Raw genomic sequence first — 19857 nt, 5'->3', positions numbered from 1 at the left:
TGGCCCCCCTAACAACCCCTCCAGACGTCTTCAAATACATCCTGGCCCTACGAAACCAGACACGGCGCTTCAGGGAGATGGCCAAGGCGAACCTCGAGGCCAGCCAGGAGGACATGAAGAGGTGGTATGATCACAATGCCTCCTCCGTTGAATTCGAGCCTGGTCAGCAAGTATGGGTGATGTCCCCCACCGAACCATGTGCCTTGCAAGATAAGTGGACGGGGCCCTTCAAAGTGGTCGAGCGCAAAAGCCCCGTCACTTACCTCATCGACATGGGGACCTCCCGGAACCCCCTTCGGGTCCTCCACACCAACAGACTCAAACCACACTTTGTGCGCTCAGAGCTCAGCCTCTTGATGGCTACGGACAGTGGGGCAGAGGAAGACTCCGAACCCCTCCCGGATCTCCTGAAGACTCAGGAGAATGACGGCTCCGTGGACGGGGTCCGGCTCTCTGACGCCCTCACTTCGGAGCAACGCCAGGACTGCCGGAACCTCCTGCTGCAGTTCGCTGCCCTGTTCGCCCTCACCCCCGGGGTCACCCCTTGGTGTTTGCACGACGTAGACACCGGGGACAGTCCCCCCGTCCGACACCGGGCCTACCGCGTACCAGATCGGGTACGGGCCTGCATACAAGAGGAAGTGGCCAAGATGCTCACGATCGGGGTCATCGAGCCCTCGGACAGCCCCTGGGCCAGTCCGGTTGTATTGGTTCCCAAAGCCGCTGCCCCCGGCACCGCACCTGAACTGAGATTCTGCGTCGACTACCGGGGCTTGAACGCTGTCACCCGGACCGACGCTCATCCCATCCCCCGAGCAGACGAGCTGATCGACCGGCTGGGGGCCGCCCGCTACCTTAGTATCTTCGACCTAACAGCGGGCTACTGGCAGATCGGCCTCACACCCAGGGCTCAGGAACGGTCAGCCTTCTCTACCCCCGATGGCCACTATCAATTCAAGGTCATGCCCTTTGGCATGAAAAATGCCCCCGCCACGTTTCAACGCCTTGTGAACCAGGTCTTGGCGGGGCTCGAAGAGTTCAGCGCTGCCTACCTGGACGATATCGCTGTATACAGCCGCCACTGGTCCGACCACCTCCGTCACCTCCAAGAGGTCCTACAAGCCCTCCAGCGGGCCGGCCTCACCATTAAGGCCGGCAAGTGCCAAATCGGCCAAGGGTCTGTGACCTACCTTGGGCACCAAGTGGGGAGCGGGCTGGTGGCCCCCCTACAACTTAAGATTGCGGCCATCCAGTCCTGGCAGCCCCCCGTCACCCAGACCGAGGTCCGAGCCTTCTTGGGGCTCACCGGCTACTACCGGCGGTTCGTGAAGGACTACGGCAGCATCGTGGGGCCCCTCACGGGTCTCACGTCCAAGAACCAACCGAAACGGATCAACTGGACTCCTGATTGTCAAGCGGCCTTCGAGAAGCTGAAGGCCGCCCTGTGCACCGCCCCGGTGCTCCAGGCCCCCGATTACAGTCGGGAATTTGTGGTGCAGACCGACGCCTCCGACCACGGCATCGGGGCCGTCCTCTCTCAGTTGAACCCCGAAGGTCATGACCAGCCGGTGGCCTTCATCAGTCGACGTCTCCTGGCCCGAGAACAGCGTTGGAGCACCATCGAGAGGGAGGCATTTGCAGTAGTGTGGGCCCTCAAAAAGCTCCGACCCTATCTCTTCGGTACCCACTTCCGGGTACAAACTGACCATCGACCCCTGCAATGGCTGATGCAGATGCGGGGGGAGAACCCAAAGCTCTTGCGCTGGTCCATTTCCCTGCAGGGAATGGACTTCACCGTGGAGCACCGACCAGGCCAAGACCACGCCAACGCGGATGGCCTGTCCCGCTTTTTCCGCCTCGACGAAGAGAGTCCCCAAGGAGATGGGTGACTCTCCCCGCCTTCAGCTGGGGGGGACGCATGTTGGACAGGCCACACAGAGGACTTGCTCCCTCCCCGCACGACAGGGCCCGAGCTCCGGCCCACCAGGCATACCCCCGCGACAAGCACCTGTACCCCGTCTCCCGACGGATCGTCTGCCCTTGGACCACTACTCATCACGGGGTCCAGCCCCACCGGCTTCCCCGGCCGGGCCAAGCCTCCATCTTGGGCCCTGCACCACGCGGCCGCGTGGCCTCACCCCGACCCCAACCCCGGGCCTGGCCGGCCCCGACATCCCGGCACCACCATCCACCCAGGAGGTGAGCGGACCACTTGGCAGGTCAATGGGAGAACGAGGTGTCAAAGGCTCTTCCCCCGCCAGGTGCCGATCGCCCCCGCTCCCCCAGGCACTGGCTCCACCCCCTGCTGGGTGTCTGGACACCTTCATCCCGGACCCTCCGACCTCCAAGTGCGAGGGTCCGGACATCAAAGGGCACCAGCCCTATAACTGAGGCAGCTCCGGAGCAGGAAGGCAGTTGTATCCTGGAGTCGAGAGACACCGAGTGAACTCAGCCTTGACGGTCTACTGGCGCTGCCGTAGCCCGCTCTTGTGACCCATCGTCCTGCCTGCTGGCGCTGCCGCGGCCTTCTGCAATCTTCGTCCTCACCGGGACCTGCTGGCGCTGCCGCGGTCCGTACATCGACCATCTTCCTGGGACCTGCTGGCGCTGCCGCGGCCCGTTGTAACAACCATCTTCACCGGGACCTGCTGGCGCTGCCGCGGACCGTACATCGACCATCTTCCTGGGACCTGCTGGCGCTGCCGCGGCCCGTTGTAACGACCATCATCACCGGGACCTGCTGGCGCTGCCGCGGACCGTACATCGTCCATCTTTCTGGGACCTGCTGGCGCTGCCGCGGCCCGTACCACCTAACCACCAAGCTCGAGGATTGTGAGCTCATCATCTCATCCGGACTACCTGACTGGTAAACAGACTGTCCCGCTACCCCCTTTCCTACCTTGCAAGACTCTAATCGAGGGGACCCCTGAGTCCAGACCTCCTTGTACCATTCAACCGTACCTTAAGAAGTGCTTATAAAGAACACTGAACCTTATCCGTGTGTGGTATCTGTCTGTGGGGGGGAAGTTACTTGTCTGTACGATCGCTGGAGACGGTTCTCCCCGGAGACCTCTCCTCCTGACCCCGGCCGACCCTCCCGGTCCGTCTAGCTTTTCTAACAGTCGGCGTCTTGTGCCTTGATGCGACCTCACGCATATGGTCTTCAGTCAAATTCAAAAGCAGCCTACCTACCTTAGGCTAAGGAGTTTTCCACTCGAATGCCGCACATGGGGACGTCACCCTCATTTAGCAGGGTCCCAAATTGCCTGCAGTCATCCTCTTTACAGAAGCTGGGCGTTCGTGGGCGTTTGTGGGCGTCCTTCAAAGGAAGGAAGGGGGTGTTTAAAGGCCCAGCCCAGCCCAGCCCAGCCCAGCGCAGCGCTGTGCTTTGCTGTGTCCTGATGCAGCAGGCATGATGCAGACCTGCTGAAGCAAAGGCCTGACTCTAACATTTTCTGTCTCTTGAAGAAAACAACCTTTCTACCTTCTTATTGCAACTAATAAAGGGAGTTTCACTTGCATCAAACTAAACCCATCATTTCATTAGCCACAGCTCATTCCTGACCTTTATTCCTAGCCAACCTCATAGGCACCAAACCTCTGATTTGAGAGATTGGCTCACACCAAAATGAAAAATAACCCCCATCCAACCTATTTTCCTATCCGTGTAGCACCTTCCTCGCATTCTTCTAATCAGTTAAAGCCCCAGAGGCCACATTTGCGCTCCACATTATACCAAATTTAAAGGACAAATAATGAATGCATTGATAAAGGATGATAAGGTATTGCCCCTATTGCTCCTGCTTGAGATAAAGGGGGATTGGTGGAAAGTCATGAGGGAAAAGGTTTGTAATTTTGAGGCGCACGTGCCAAAAAGAGTGGCCACTTTTCTCCTCTGTTTTTACAAGTGAAATTCAAATTAGGAAATGAAAATAAAAGAAGGATTTGAAATTTTGCCAACTTATGACACTTTGACAGCGTTTGCGGGACTCGAACCCTTGTCCTGTGAGATCCTTTATAACCACAGGCACAAGACTTACCATTGAGCTATAGCTCCTGGTGGTCTGAAGTGTTGCAGTAGTAACTATAAACAACATATAGGCCCTGGTGTCATTGCCTGTGGCTTGTACTGCACATCAAAAGGATGACCATGCTATAGGGACGATTTGATACGCTTCTGACATGGAAACCGGTGTGGTCCAGTGGGTAAGTTCCTGACTTCCAGCCAGAGAATCATGGTTCAAATCCCGGGTTCGGCACCAGATGACTGATGGTGGTCCAGCACAGGTAAATTGGAGGTGGGCCAAACAGGCCAATTGGTAAGTAAAATGTGTGTGTCTGTGTGTCCTGTAAGAGTGGAGTCATGCCTGGCAAAGTGGGTGGATGGAGGATAGAGTGAATAGGAGGAGTCTAGGCAGAGTGGGTGTAGCCAGAGAAGTCCAGCAGAGGTAAGTTGGAGGTGGGCCTAACAGGCGAATTGGTAAGCAAAACGTGTGGGGTTGTGTGTCTGTGTGTGTGGGGTGTGTCTGTGTGTGTGGGGTGTGTCTGTGTGTGGGGGTGTGTGTCTGTGTGTGGGGGTGTGTCTGTGGGGGGGGTGTGTCTGTGTGTGGGGGTGTGTCTGTGGGGGGGGTGTGCCTGTGTGTGTGGGGTGTGCCTGTGTGTGTAGGGGGGGGTGTGTGGGGTCTGTGTGTGTGGTCTGTGTGTGTGGTGTGTGTCTGTGTGTGTCTGTGTGTGTCTGTGTGTGTAGGGGGTGTGTCTGTGTGGGTGTGTGTCTGTGTTGGTTGTGTGTGTAGGGGGTGTGTCTGGGGGTGTGTCTGTGTGTGGGGGGGGTGTGCCAGGGTGTGTGGGGTGTGCCGGTGTGTGTAGGGGGTGTGTCTGTGTGTCCTGTAAGAGTGGAGTCATGCCTGGCAAAGTGGGAGGATAGAGTGAATATGAGGAGTCTAGGCAGAGTGGGTGGAGCCTGAGAGTCTGGAAAAGATGGATGTGGTCCCAGCGAGGAGGAAGGGGTCAAAGATGGAGGTGGGGGCCTGAACAGATTGGGGCCAAATGTGGGCACTCCTGTAGTGTTTCTCTAGCTGACAGATCAGGTGATTACATCCGATGGGACTTATGGTGAGGAAAACCAGCGTTTGATTTTTAATGCACCCTCTGTAACTTTTCCCTAGTATCTTTCTTTCCTTCCGGCAGATACCTGGAACAAGCGTCCCAAAGTTTTTCTTGGCTGCATACCCCCAGAGGTGTGCCTGACATTTATGGCCTAAGCACCCTCACAAAGAGTGCGCTACTGACATTCTGGGAAAACCTCACTAAAATGACATATTTATGCACCAAACGTGGTAATTCCTTATACCTGCAAAGCATCATATTGCACTTTTCAGCTTTGAGGAGGTGTGAGTGTTTTCATTTGCGGGAAATATTCATCTGTGCTTCCTCTCCCATCCGAGGACTATGGAGCTGCTGTTCCTCTCTCACATGTCCCTTCATAGAGACAGGTGTCACACACTCAACCACTCAGTAAACATGTATGCTTCGATACATTCACCTTGCTGTTTACCTTCCAAACATTCCCTCTTCACCACAAATACAGGGCAGCCATACCTCATTGCTCATTCACTCAGTCATCACAGTCCTACACTCTGTAGGTCCTGCAAGACCAACATGAACAAGAGGTATGTCAGCAAGCGGAAAAAAAGCCTTGGGGGAAGATTTTTTTAAATGTTACACAATGTAGCGCAGCACTCTGCGTGGCTGCGCTGCGTTACGTGACCGGGAATGAGCAGGAGAGCGCCATATTTTTAAAGATTTGGCTCTCTCTCCTTGTCTTTCCCTTGCGCCGGCGCTGATTTCAGCTGCCGTGCGCCATGCACATAGCTTAGCGCCGCAGCGCTAGGGTGTGTGCATGAGTGTAGCGTAGGTTTTGTACAGGAAGGGTACCTTTCCTGTACAAGATACTATGCTAGGCACGATGCAAAGCTTTTCCCACCTTGCATACATGCTGCACAGTGAAGCACGCATGGAAAGTGAGAAAAGCACATAGAAATGAATGCATTTCTCCTGTTTGCACCTCCTTTGAAGGGGCGTTAACTTTTGGCGCAAAACCATGTTTTCAAATCTTTGTGAATATGGTTTTGCATCAAAAAGCACGGGTTGCTGCATGGAAACACCCATGTACCACCCACGTAATGCCCCCTTGGTGCAAAGTTACCCAAAGCAGTGCTTTGCGCTCCTTACAGGGCACTTTCCGGCGCAAAAGCAGTTTTGCGCTGAAAAGAAAATCAGAAAAAATAAAATTTGCGCTAGATTGTGTCACTATTGTGGAGCTAAAGCAGCGCGAAACATATGGAAACCTCCCCCTTGGTGTGCTCTTATATTCATACTGCTGCCCTCTAGTAACGCTACACAGTAACTGCAGCATAATAGTGGGAATGGGAAGAAGGCTGTCCAATGCAAATATTGTTCTCCCAAGCTACCTTTCTTCTGAGATGGTCGGCGTCTTGTGCCTTGATGCCACCTCACGCATATGGTCTTCAGTCAAATTCAAAAGCAGCCTACCTACCTTAGGCTAAGGAGTTTTCCACTCGAAGGCCGCACATGGGGACGTCACCCTCATTTAGCAGGGTCCCAAATTGCCTGCAGTCATCCTCTTTACAGAAGCTGGGCGTTCGTGGGCGTTTGTGGGCGTCCTTCAAAGGAAGGAAGGGGGTGTTTAAAGGCCCAGCCCAGCCCAGCCCAGCCCAGCCCAGCGCAGCGCAGCGCTGTGCTTTGCTGTGTCCTGATGCAGCAGGCATGATGCAGACCTGCTGAAGCAAAGGCCTGACTCTAACATTTTCTGTCTCTTGAAGAAAACAACCTTTCTACCTTCTTATTGCAACTAATAAAGGGAGTTTCACTTGCATCAAACTAAACCCATCATTTCATTAGCCACAGCTCATTCCTGACCTTTATTCCTAGCCAACCTCATAGGCACCAAACCTCTGATTTGAGAGATTGGCTCACACCAAAATGAAAAATAACCCCCATCCAACCTATTTTCCTATCCGTGTAGCACCTTCCTCGCATTCTTCTAATCAGTTAAAGCCCCAGAGGCCACATTTGCGCTCCACATTATACCAAATTTAAAGGACAAATAATGAATGCATTGATAAAGGATGATAAGGTATTGCCCCTATTGCTCCTGCTTGAGATAAAGGGGGATTGGTGGAAAGTCATGAGGGAAAAGATTTGTAATTTTGAGGCGCACGTGCCAAAAAGAGTGGCCACTTTTCTCCTCTGTTTTTACAAGTGAAATTCAAATTAGGAAATGAAAATAAAAGAAGGATTTGAAATTTTGCCAACTTATGACACTTTGACAGCGTTTGCGGGACTCGAACCCTTGTCCTGTGAGATCCTTTATAACCACAGGCACAAGACTTACCATTGAGCTATAGCTCCTGGTGGTCTGAAGTGTTGCAGTAGTAACTATAAACAACATATAGGCCCTGGTGTCATTGCCTGTGGCTTGTATTGCACATCAAAAGGATGACCATGCTATAGGGACGATTTGATACGCTTCTGACATGGAAACCGGTGTGGTCCAGTGGGTAAGTTCCTGACTTCCAGCCAGAGAATCAGGGTTCAAATCCCGGGTTCGGCACCAGATGACTGATGGTGGTCCAGCACAGGTAAATTGGAGGTGGGCCAAACAGGCCAATTGGTAAGTAAAATGTGTGTGTCTGTGTGTCCTGTAAGAGTGGAGTCATGCCTGGCAAAGTGGGTGGATGGAGGATAGAGTGAATAGGAGGAATCTAGGCAGAGTGGGTGGAGCCAGAGAAGTCCAGCAGAGGTAAGTTGGAGGTGGGCCTAACAGGCGAATTGGTAAGCAAAACGTGTGGGGTTGTGTGTGTGGGGTGTGCCTGTGTAGGGGGTGTGTGCCTGTGTGTGGGGTGTGTGGGGGTGTGTGGGGGTGTGGGGGTGTGTCTGTGTGTGGGGGGTGTGTGTCGGGGTGTGTGTCTGTGTGTGGGGGTGTGTGTCTGTGTGTGTGGGGTGTGCCTGTGTGTAGGGGGGGTGTGTTTCTGTGTGGGGTGTGTGGGTGTGTTTCTGTGTGGGGTGTGTGGGTGTGTTTCTGTGTGGGGTGTGTGGGTTGTGTGTGTAGGGGGTGTGTGTGTGGGGGGGGTGTGTGGGGTGTGCCGGTGTGTGTAGGGGGTGTGTCTGTGTGTCCTGTAAGAGTGGAGTCATGCCTGGCAAAGTGGGAGGATAGAGTGAATATGAGGAGTCTAGGCAGAGTGGGTGGAGCCAGAGAGTCTGGAAAAGATGGATGTGGCCCCAGCGAGGAGGAAGGGGTCAAAGATGGAGGTGGGGGCCTGAACAGATTGGGGCCAAATGTGGGCACTCCTGTAGTGTTTCTCTAGCTGACAGATCAGGTGATTACATCCGATGGGACTTATGGTGAGGAAAACCAGCGTTTGATTTTTAATGCACCCTCTGTAACTTTTCCCTAGTATCTTTCTTTCCTTCCGGCAGATACCTGTAACAAGCGTCCCAAAGTTTTTCTTGGCTGCATACCCCCAGAGGTGTGCCTGACATTTATGGCCTAAGCACCCTCACAAAGAGTGCGCTACTGACATTCTGGGAAAACCTCACTAAAATGACATATTTATGCACCAAACGTGGTAATTCCTTATACCTGCAAAGCATCATATTGCACTTTTCAGCTTTGAGGAGGTGTGAGTGTTTTCATTTGAGGGAAATATTCATCTGTGCTTCCTCTCCCATCCGAGGACTATGGAGCTGCTGTTCCTCTCTCACATGTCCCTTCATAGAGACAGGTGTCACACACTCAACCACTCAGTAAACATGTATTCTTCGATACATTCACCTTGCTGTTTACCTTCCAAACATTCCCTCTTCACCACAAATACAGGGCAGCCATACCTCATTGCTCATTCACTCAGTCATCACAGTCCTACACTCTGTAGGTCCTGCAAGACCAACATGAACAAGAGGTATGTCAGCAAGCGGAAAAAAAGCCTTGGGGGAAGATTTTTTTAAATGTTACACAATGTAGCGCAGCACTCTGCGTGGCTGCGCTGCGTTACGTGACCGGGAATGAGCAGGAGAGCGCCATATTTTTAAAGATTTGGCTCTCTCTCCTTGTCTTTCCCTTGCGCCGGCGCTGATTTCAGCTGCCGTGCGCATAGCTTAGCGCCGCAGCGCTAGGGTGTGTGCATGAGTGTAGCGTAGGTTTTGTACAGGAAGGGTACCTTTCCTGTACAAAATACTATGCTAGGCACGATGCAAAGCTTTTCCCACCTTGCATACTTGCTGCACAGTGAAGCACGCATGGAAAGTGAGAAAAGCACATAGAAATGAATGCATTTCTCCTGTTTGCACCTCCTTTGAAGGGGCGTTAACTTTTGGCGCAAAACCATGTTTTCAAATCTTTGTGAATATGGTTTTGCATCAAAAAGCACGGGTTGCTGCATGGAAACACCCATGTACCACCCACGTAATGCCCCCTTGGTGCAAAGTTACCCAAAGCAGTGCTTTGCGCTCCTTACAGGGCACTTTCCGGCGCAAAAGCAGTTTTGCGCTGAAAAGAAAATCAGAAAAAATAAAATTTGCGCTAGATTGTGTCACTATTGTGGAGCTAAAGCAGCGCGAAACATATGGAAACCTCCCCCTTGGTGTGCTCTTATATTCATACTGCTGCCCTCTAGTAACGCTACACAGTAACTGCAGCATAATAGTGGGAATGGGAAGAAGGCTGTCCAATGCAAATATTGTTCTCCCAAGCTACCTTTCTTCTGAGATGGTCGGTGTTGGACAGGCCACACAGAGGACTTGCTCCCTCCCCGCACGACAGGGCCCGAGCTCCGGCTCACCAGGCATACCCCCGCGACAAGCACCTGTACCCCGTCTCCCGACGGATCGTCTGCCCTTGGACCACTACTCATCACGGGGTCCAGCCCCACCGGCTTCCCCGGCCGGGCCAAGCCTCCATCTTGGGCCCTGCACCACGCGGCTGCGTGGCCTCACCCCGACCCCAACCCCGGGCCTGGCCGGCCCCGACATCCCGGCACCACCATCCACCCAGGAGGTGAGCGGACACTTGGCAGGTCAATGGGAGAACGAGGTGTCAAAGGCTCTTCCCCCGCCAGGTGCCGATCGCCCCCGCTCCCCCAGGCACTGGCTCCACCCCCTGCTGGGTGTCTGGACACCTTCATCCCGGACCCTCCGACCTCCAAGTGCGAGGGTCCGGACATCAAAGGGCACCAGCCCTATAACTGAGGCAGCTCCGGAGCAGGAAGGCAGTTGTATCCTGGAGTCGAGAGACACCGAGTGAACTCAGCCTTGACGGTCTACTGGCGCTGCCGTAGCCCGCTCTTGTGACCCATCGTCCTGCCTGCTGGCGCTGCCGTGGCCTTCTGCAATCTTCGTCCTCACCGGGACCTGCTGGCGCTGCCGCGGTCCGTACATCGACCATCTTCCTGGGACCTGCTGGCGCTGCCGCGGCCCGTTGTAACAACCATCTTCACCGGGACCTGCTGGCGCTGCCGCGGACCGTACATCGACCATCTTCCTGGGACCTGCTGGCGCTGCCGCGGCCCGTTGTAACGACCATCATCACCGGGACCTGCTGGCGCTGCCGCGGACCGTACATCGTCCATCTTTCTGGGACCTGCTGGCGCTGCCGCGGCCCGTACCACCTAACCACCAAGCTCGAGGATTGTGAGCTCATCATCTCATCCGGACTACCTGACTGGTAAACAGACTGTCCCGCTACCCCCTTTCCTACCTTGCAAGACTCTAATCGAGGGGACCCCTGAGTCCAGACCTCCTTGTACCATTCAACCGTACCTTAAGAAGTGCTTATAAAGAACACTGAACCTTATCCGTGTGTGGTATCTGTCTGTGGGGGGGAAGTTACTTGTCTGTACGATCGCTGGAGACGGTTCTCCCCGGAGACCTCTCCTCCTGACCCCGGCCGACCCTCCCGGTCCGTCTACCTTTTCTAACATTGGTGGCCAGCGGCGCGATCCGAATCAACGCGTAATCGTACAGAGAGTAGCTCACCCCACGACAAAACACGATGTCGACCAAAGATAGCAGCCCCACCGAGAAATTCCAAATGGAGAAATTAGAAGAATACAACCACCGCGAACTGAGACAATTTTGCATAGAACTTGGCATTGCTACCACCGGCCTAAGTACCAAGGATGATCTAAAGCGCGCCCTTGAGTCATGGACAGAAACTGGGGTCGCAGGACCCCCCGACCAAAGCAGCATCACACCAGACCAAAACAGCATCACACCAGAGGGGAACGCCACGGCTCCCGAGGAGCGGGGAACGGGCCTCTCACAGGAGGAGATCCGAGAAAGAGACAGGGTCAGATTACACGAGTTGGAGATGGCACGACTCAAGATGGATGGGGAACTCAAGTTAGCAGAACAGAAACTCAACCTCGAGCATATGCGGCTTCGAGAGGAACGAGAGGAAAAGCAGAGGCAGAGAGAGCTGGAAGAGAAAAAAATAACGCTCGAGCACGAACGCCGACTAGCGGAGATAGAACTGCGAAAACAGAATAAGGAACTGGGGGTGCCTGAGCGACCACACACCCCGGGGCCAAGTGAGAAAAAAGTCCATATCCCCAAGGATGTTGTCCGCGAGTATGTCCGAGAAGACGACATACAGCAGTGGTTTAAAGCCTATGACATCGCCATGACCTCCCACCGGATCGACCGGAGTGATTGGGGAGCCGGACTTTGGGGAAGGTTTATCAACGAGGGTCGTGATGCCCTACTGCAGCTCCCAGATCACCAAATGACGTCCTACGACCACATGAAGGCTGCCCTCCTCACCCGCTACGGCCTCACACCCGAGATGTACCGCCAGAGGTTCAGAGATTGCACCCGGATCCCAGGTACAACTTGGGTAGAATACGTGAACTATTTCAGCCGTGCCTTCGAGGGTTGGATCAGGGGGAGTCAGGTCACCACCTACGAACAACTCTTCAACCTTATGGTATGGGAGCACCTGTCAAACAACTGTTTAGTCGAGCTCAGTCAGCACCTCCTCGACAGTAAGCTGACTGACCCCCGGCAGCTCGCCGCCGAAGCTGACCGATGGGAAAGCACCCGAGTGGGCCGGAAGGGGCCACACGACCAGAACAGAAGCAGCCAAGGCCAGCACCGTCCTCGGGGAGGAGGGGGGGGCCAGGGTCGAGGGAGAGACACCTTGCCAGCAACCCCCGTGGCCAGCACACCGCCTCCGGCCGGCCGGGGCAACCCCCCGTTGCGGCCTGGGTTCCGAGCCAACGTCACGTGCCACCGGTGCCAGCGACCAGGCCACTACGCCAATGACCCGAGCTGTCCGATAAACCAACCGCCCAAGCCCCGCCAGGTAGCGGCCGCCGCCCTGGGGGAAGAGCGATCATCGGAGGAGCCCGAAGAGTATGAGCCGGCCCAGCAAGGATGGGAACCGGCCGCCATGGTCCTGGCGTGCTTAGGGGGAAGAGACATGGTCCCGCGGGCTCCCCTACCCGCCAACACCAGGAAATACGGTCAGTGGGTGACCATTAATGGACAGAGGGCCGAGGCCCTGCGTGACACCGGCGCCAGTGTGACGGCCGTCCGCTGTCACCTGGTGAAGCCCGAGCAGATCCTGCCGAACATTCTCTGCCCCGTCCGCTCGGCAGATAACTCTGAGAGTATGTGTAAAATGGCCTGCGTCCCATTCGAATGGGGAGGGGTCTCCGGCCTGCTGAAGGTGACGGTCCGGGACGATGCCCCCGTGGACTGCCTCCTGGGGAATGATCTCGAGAGTTCCCCGTGGGCCACCGTCGAGAGAAGAGAGCACCTGGGGATGCTGGGCCTCCCGGACTGGGCCTGCATAACCACCCGGTCCATGGCCGCCCATGCCGCCCCCCGGTCAGAAGAACCCGAATGGCCAGCACCTCCACCCCCGGTCGCCCCAGTAGAGGACAACGGCGAGGCCGGCCTCCCGGACCCGACGACCGAAGAGGACGCGCAACCCCAGGACCTTCCGGATCTGGCTCAGTGGCGTCAAGAAGGGGGGCCCACCCAAGAACAGTTCCGCCAGGAACAAAAGACCTGTCCCTCCCTCGAGGGACTCCGCCAACAAGCCAGCGCCCAAAACGCAGGGGACGCCACCGGAACACACTGGGTCTACTGGGATAACGACCTGCTCTACAGCGAGCAAAGAATCGCCGAGCTGGGGGCCGGTCGAGTTCTGGTGGTACCTCTCCGCTTCAGAGACTTTCTGCTCAACTTAGCCCACGATGTCCCCCTGGCTGGACATCTGGGCCAGGACAAAACGTACAGTCGCCTAGTGACCCACTTTTTCTGGCCAAAAATGAGGAATGACGTCCTGAACCACTGCCGATCTTGCCCCACATGCCAAGCCAGCGGGAAGAGTGGTCGGAAGCTGAAAGCCCCCCTGCAACCCTTCCCTGTGGTCACCACCCCGTTCGAGAGGGTGGGGATAGACATTGTGGGGCCTCTGGACCCCCGCACGGCACAAGGACACAGGTTCATCTTAGTGCTAGTGGACCATGCCACCCGCTACCCCGAGGCGGTGCCCCTACGGACCGTGACAGCTCCGGTGGTTGGCCGGGCCCTGATGGGGATCTTCTCCCGGGTAGGCTTCCCCCGAGAAGTCGTCAGCGACCGAGGCACGAATTTCATATCCAAATACATGAAGTCCCTCTGGCAACAATGCGGGGTCACCTACAGATTCACGACCCCCTATCACCCCCAAGGGAACGGACTAGTGGAGCGTTTTAACCGCACTCTCAAGGGGATGATTGGGGGATTGGAAGAGCCCCTCCGTCGCCAGTGGGATGTACTACTCCCGTGCCTCCTCTTCGCCTACCGGGAAGTTCCCCAGAAGTCCCTCGGTTTTAGCCCTTTTGAACTCCTGTACGGGCACCCTGTGCGAGGGCCCCTCAGCCTAGTCAAGGAAGGTTGGGAGATGGCCCCCCTAACAACCCCTCCAGACGTCTTCAAATACATCCTGGCCCTACGAAACCAGACACGGCGCTTCAGGGAGATGGCCAAGGCGAACCTCGAGGCCAGCCAGGAGGACATGAAGAGGTGGTATGATCACAATGCCTCCTCCGTTGAATTCGAGCCTGGTCAGCAAGTATGGGTGATGTCCCCCACCGAACCATGTGCCTTGCAAGATAAGTGGACGGGGCCCTTCAAAGTGGTCGAGCGCAAAAGCCCCGTCACTTACCTCATCGACATGGGGACCTCCCGGAACCCCCTTCGGGTCCTCCACACCAACAGACTCAAACCACACTTTGTGCGCTCAGAGCTCAGCCTCTTGATGGCTACGGGCAGTGGGGCAGAGGAAGACTCCGAACCCCTCCCGGATCTCCTGAAGACTCAGGAGAATGACGGCTCCGTGGACGGGGTCCGGCTCTCTGACGCCCTCACTTCGGAGCAACGCCAGGACTGCCGGAACCTCCTGCTGCAGTTTGCTGCCCTGTTCGCCCTCACCCCCGGGGTCACCCCTTGGTGTTTGCACGACGTAGACACCGGGGACAGTCCCCCCGTCCGACACCGGGCCTACCGCGTACCAGATCGGGTACGGGCCTGCATACAAGAGGAAGTGGCCAAGATGCTCACGATCGGGGTCATCGAGCCCTCGGACAGCCCCTGGGCCAGTCCGGTTGTTTTGGTTCCCAAAGCCGCTGCCCCCGGCACCGCACCTGAACTGAGATTCTGCGTCGACTACCAGGGCTTGAACGCTGTCACCCGGACCGACGCTCATCCCATCCCCCGAGCAGACGAGCTGATCGACCGGCTGGGGGCCGCCCGCTACCTTAGTATCTTCGACCTAACAGCGGGCTACTGGCAGATTGGCCTCACACCCAGGGCTCAGGAACGGTCAGCCTTCTCTACCCCCGATGGCCACTATCAATTCAAGGTCATGCCCTTTGGCATGAAAAATGCCCCCGCCACGTTTCAACGCCTTGTGAACCAGGTCTTGGCGGGGCTCGAAGAGTTCAGCGCTGCCTACCTGGACGATATCGCTGTATACAGCCGCCACTGGTCCGACCACCTCCGTCACCTCCAAGAGGTCCTACAAGCCCTCCAGCGGGCCGGCCTCACCATTAAGGCCGGCAAGTGCCAAATCGGCCAAGGGTCTGTGACCTACCTTGGGCACCAAGTGGGGAGCGGGCTGGTGGCCCCCCTACAACTTAAGATTGCGGCCATCCAGTCCTGGCAGCCCCCCGTCACCCAGACCGAGGTCCGAGCCTTCTTGGGGCTCACCGGCTACTACCGGCGGTTCGTGAAGGACTACGGCAGCATCGTGGGGCCCCTCACGGGTCTCACGTCCAAGAACCAACCGAAACGGATCAACTGGACTCCTGATTGTCAAGCGGCCTTCGAGAAGCTGAAGGCCGCCCTGTGCACCGCCCCGGTGCTCCAGGCCCCCGATTACAGTCGGGAATTTGTGGTGCAGACCGACGCCTCCGACCACGGCATCGGGGCCGTCCTCTCTCAGTTGAACCCCGAAGGTCATGACCAGCCGGTGGCCTTCATCAGTCGACGTCTCCTGGCCCGAGAACAGCGTTGGAGCACCATCGAGAGGGAGGCATTTGCAGTAGTGTGGGCCCTCAAAAAGCTCCGACCCTATCTCTTCGGTACCCACTTCCGGGTACAAACTGACCATCGACCCCTGCAATGGCTGATGCAGATGCGGGGGGAGAACCCAAAGCTCTTGCGCTGGTCCATTTCCCTGCAGGGAATGGACTTCACCGTGGAGCACCGACCAGGCCAAGACCACGCCAACGCGGATGGCCTGTCCCGCTTTTTCCGCCTCGACGAAGAGAGTCCCCAAGGAGATGGGTGACTCTCCCCGCCTTCAGCTGGGGGGGACGCATGTTGGACAGGCCACACAGAGGACTTGCTCCCTCCCCGCACGACAGGGCCCGAGCTCCGGCCCACCAGGCATACCCCCGCGACAAGCACCTGTACCCCGTCTCCCGACGGATCGTCTGCCCTTGGACCACTACTCATCACGGGGTCCAGCCCCACCGGCTTCCCCGGCCGGGCCAAGCCTCCATCTTGGGCCCTGCACCACGCGGCCGCGTGGCCTCACCCCGACCCCAACCCCGGGCCTGGCCGGCCCCGACATCCCGGCACCACCATCCACCCAGGAGGTGAGCGGACCACTTGGCAGGTCAATGGGAGAACGAGGTGTCAAAGGCTCTTCCCCCGCCAGGTGCCGATCGACCCCGCTCCCCCAGGCACTGGCTCCACCCCCTGCTGGGTGTCTGGACACCTTCATCCCGGACCCTCCGACCTCCAAGTGCGAGGGTCCGGACATCAAAGGGCACCAGCCCTATAACTGAGGCAGCTCCGGAGCAGGAAGGCAGTTGTATCCTGGAGTCGAGAGACACCGAGTGAACTCAGCCTTGACGGTCTACTGGCGCTGCCGTAGCCCGCTCTTGTGACCCATCGTCCTGCCTGCTGGCGCTGCCGCGGCCTTCTGCAATCTTCGTCCTCACCGGGACCTGCTGGCGCTGCCGCGGTCCGTACATCGACCATCTTCCTGGGACCTGCTGGCGCTGCCGCGGCCCGTTGTAACAACCATCTTCACCGGGACCTGCTGGCGCTGCCGCGGACCGTACATCGACCATCTTCCTGGGACCTGCTGGCGCTGCCGCGGCCCGTTGTAACGACCATCATCACCGGGACCTGCTGGCGCTGCCGCGGACCGTACATCGTCCATCTTTCTGGGACCTGCTGGCGCTGCCGCGGCCCGTACCACCTAACCACCAAGCTCGAGGATTGTGAGCTCATCATCTCATCCGGACTACCTGACTGGTAAACAGACTGTCCCGCTACCCCCTTTCCTACCTTGCAAGACTCTAATCGAGGGGACCCCTGAGTCCAGACCTCCTTGTACCATTCAACCGTACCTTAAGAAGTGCTTATAAAGAACACTGAACCATATCCGTGTGTGGTATCTGTCTGTGGGGGGGAAGTTACTTGTCTGTACGATCGCTGGAGACGGTTCTCCCCGGAGACCTCTCCTCCTGACCCCGGCCGACCCTCCCGGTCCGTCTACCTTTTCTAACAGTCGGCGTCTTGTGCCTTGATGCCACCTCACGCATATGGTCTTCAGTCAAATTCAAAAGCAGCCTACCTACCTTAGGCTAAGGAGTTTTCCACTCGAATGCCGCACATGGGGACGTCACCCTCATTTAGCAGGGTCCCAAATTGCCTGCAGTCATCCTCTTTACAGAAGCTGGGCGTTCGTGGGCGTTTGTGGGCGTCCTTCAAAGGAAGGAAGGGGGTGTTTAAAGGCCCAGCCCAGCCCAGCGCTGTGCTTTGCTGTGTCCTGATGCAGCAGGCATGATGCAGACCTGCTGAAGCAAAGGCCTGACTCTAACATTTTCTGTCTCTTGAAGAAAACAACCTTTCTACCTTCTTATTGCAACTAATAAAGGGAGTTTCACTTGCATCAAACTAAACCCATCATTTCATTAGCCACAGCTCATTCCTGACCTTTATTCCTAGCCAACCTCATAGGCACCAAACCTCTGATTTGAGAGATTGGCTCACACCAAAATGAAAAATAACCCCCATCCAACCTATTTTCCTATCCGTGTAGCACCTTCCTCGCATTCTTCTAATCAGTTAAAGCCCCAGAGGCCACATTTGCGCTCCACATTATACCAAATTTAAAGGACAAATAATGAATGCATTGATAAAGGATGATAAGGTATTGCCCCTATTGCTCCTGCTTGAGATAAAGGGGGATTGGTGGAAAGTCATGAGGGAAAAGATTTGTAATTTTGAGGCGCACGTGCCAAAAAGAGTGGCCACTTTTCTCCTCTGTTTTTACAAGTGAAATTCAAATTAGGAAATGAAAATAAAAGAAGGATTTGAAATTTTGCCAACTTATGACACTTTGACAGCGTTTGCGGGACTCGAACCCTTGTCCTGTGGGATCCTTTATAACCACAGGCACAAGACTTACCATTGAGCTATAGCTCCTGGTGGTCTGAAGTGTTGCAGTAGTAACTATAAACAACATATAGGCCCTGGTGTCATTGCCTGTGGCTTGTACTGCACATCAAAAGGATGACCATGCTATAGGGACGATTTGATACGCTTCTGACATGGAAACCGGTGTGGTCCAGTGGGTAAGTTCCTGACTTCCAGCCAGAGAATCAGGGTTCAAATCCCGGGTTCGGCACCAGATGACTGATGGTGGTCCAGCACAGGTAAATTGGAGGTGGGCCAAACAGGCCAATTGGTAAGTAAAATGTGTGTGTCTGTGTGTCCTGTAAGAGTGGAGTCATGCCTGGCAAAGTGGGTGGATGGAGGATAGAGTGAATAGGAGGAGTCTAGGCAGAGTGGGTGGAGCCAGAGAAGTCCAGCAGAGGTAAGTTGGAGGTGGGCCTAACAGGCGAATTGGTAAGCAAAATGTGTGGGGGTGTGTCTGTGTGTGTGGGGTGTGTGTGGGGGTGTGTCTGTGTGTGGGGGTGTGTCTGTGTGTGGGGGTGTGTCTGTGGGGGGGTGTGCCTGTGTGTGTGGGGTGTGCCTGTGTGTGTAGGGGGGGGTGTGTGGGGTCTGTGTGTGGGGTGTGTGTGGGTGTGTGTGGGTGTGTGTCGGTGTGTGGGTGTGTGTCTGTGTGGGTTGTGTGTGTAGGGGGTGTGTCTGTGTGGGAGTCTGGGTGTGTGTCTGTGTTGGTTGTGTGTGTAGGGGGTGTGTCGGGGTGTGTGGGGGTGTGTCTGTGTGTGGGGGGTGTGTGTGGGGTGTGCCAGGGTGTGTGGGGTGTGCCGGGGTGTGTCTGTGTGTCCTGTAAGAGTGGAGTCATGCCTGGCAAAGTGGGAGGATAGAGTGAATATGAGGAGTCTAGGCAGAGTGTGTGGAGCCTGAGAGTCTGGAAAAGATGGATGTGGTCCCAGCGAGGAGGAAGGGGTCAAAGATGGAGGTGGGGGCCTGAACAGATTGGGGCCAAATGTGGGCACTCCTGTAGTGTTTCTCTAGCTGACAGATCAGGTGATTACATCCGATGGGACTTATGGTGAGGAAAACCAGCGTTTGATTTTTAATGCACCCTCTGTAACTTTTCCCTAGTATCTTTCTTTCCTTCCGGCAGATACCTGGAACAAGCGTCCCAAAGTTTTTCTTGGCTGCATACCCCCAGAGGTGTGCCTGACATTTATGGCCTAAGCACCCTCACAAAGAGTGCGCTACTGACATTCTGGGAAAACCTCACTAAAATGACATATTTATGCACCAAACGTGGTAATTCCTTATACCTGCAAAGCATCATATTGCACTTTTCAGCTTTGAGGAGGTGTGAGTGTTTTCATTTGCGGGAAATATTCATCTGTGCTTCCTCTCCCATCCGAGGACTATGGAGCTGCTGTTCCTCTCTCACATGTCCCTTCATAGAGACAGGTGTCACACACTCAACCACTCAGTAAACATGTATGCTTCGATACATTCACCTTGCTGTTTACCTTCCAAACATTCCCTCTTCACCACAAATACAGGGCAGCCATACCTCATTGCTCATTCACTCAGTCATCACAGTCCTACACTCTGTAGGTCCTGCAAGACCAACATGAACAAGAGGTATGTCAGCAAGCGGAAAAAAAGCCTTGGGGGAAGATTTTTTTAAATGTTACACAATGTAGCGCAGCACTCTGCGTGGCTGCGCTGCGTTACGTGACCGGGAATGAGCAGGAGAGCGCCATATTTTTAAAGATTTGGCTCTCTCTCCTTGTCTTTCCCTTGCGCCGGCGCTGATTTCAGCTGCCGTGCGCCATGCACATAGCTTAGCGCCGCAGCGCTAGGGTGTGTGCATGAGTGTAGCGTAGGTTTTGT

This window comes from Triturus cristatus, chromosome 12 (genome assembly GCF_964204655.1).
Source record: "Triturus cristatus chromosome 12, aTriCri1.1, whole genome shotgun sequence".
Lineage (NCBI taxonomy): Eukaryota > Metazoa > Chordata > Amphibia > Caudata > Salamandridae > Triturus > Triturus cristatus.
Note: the sequence above shows the minus strand (reverse complement) of the source record.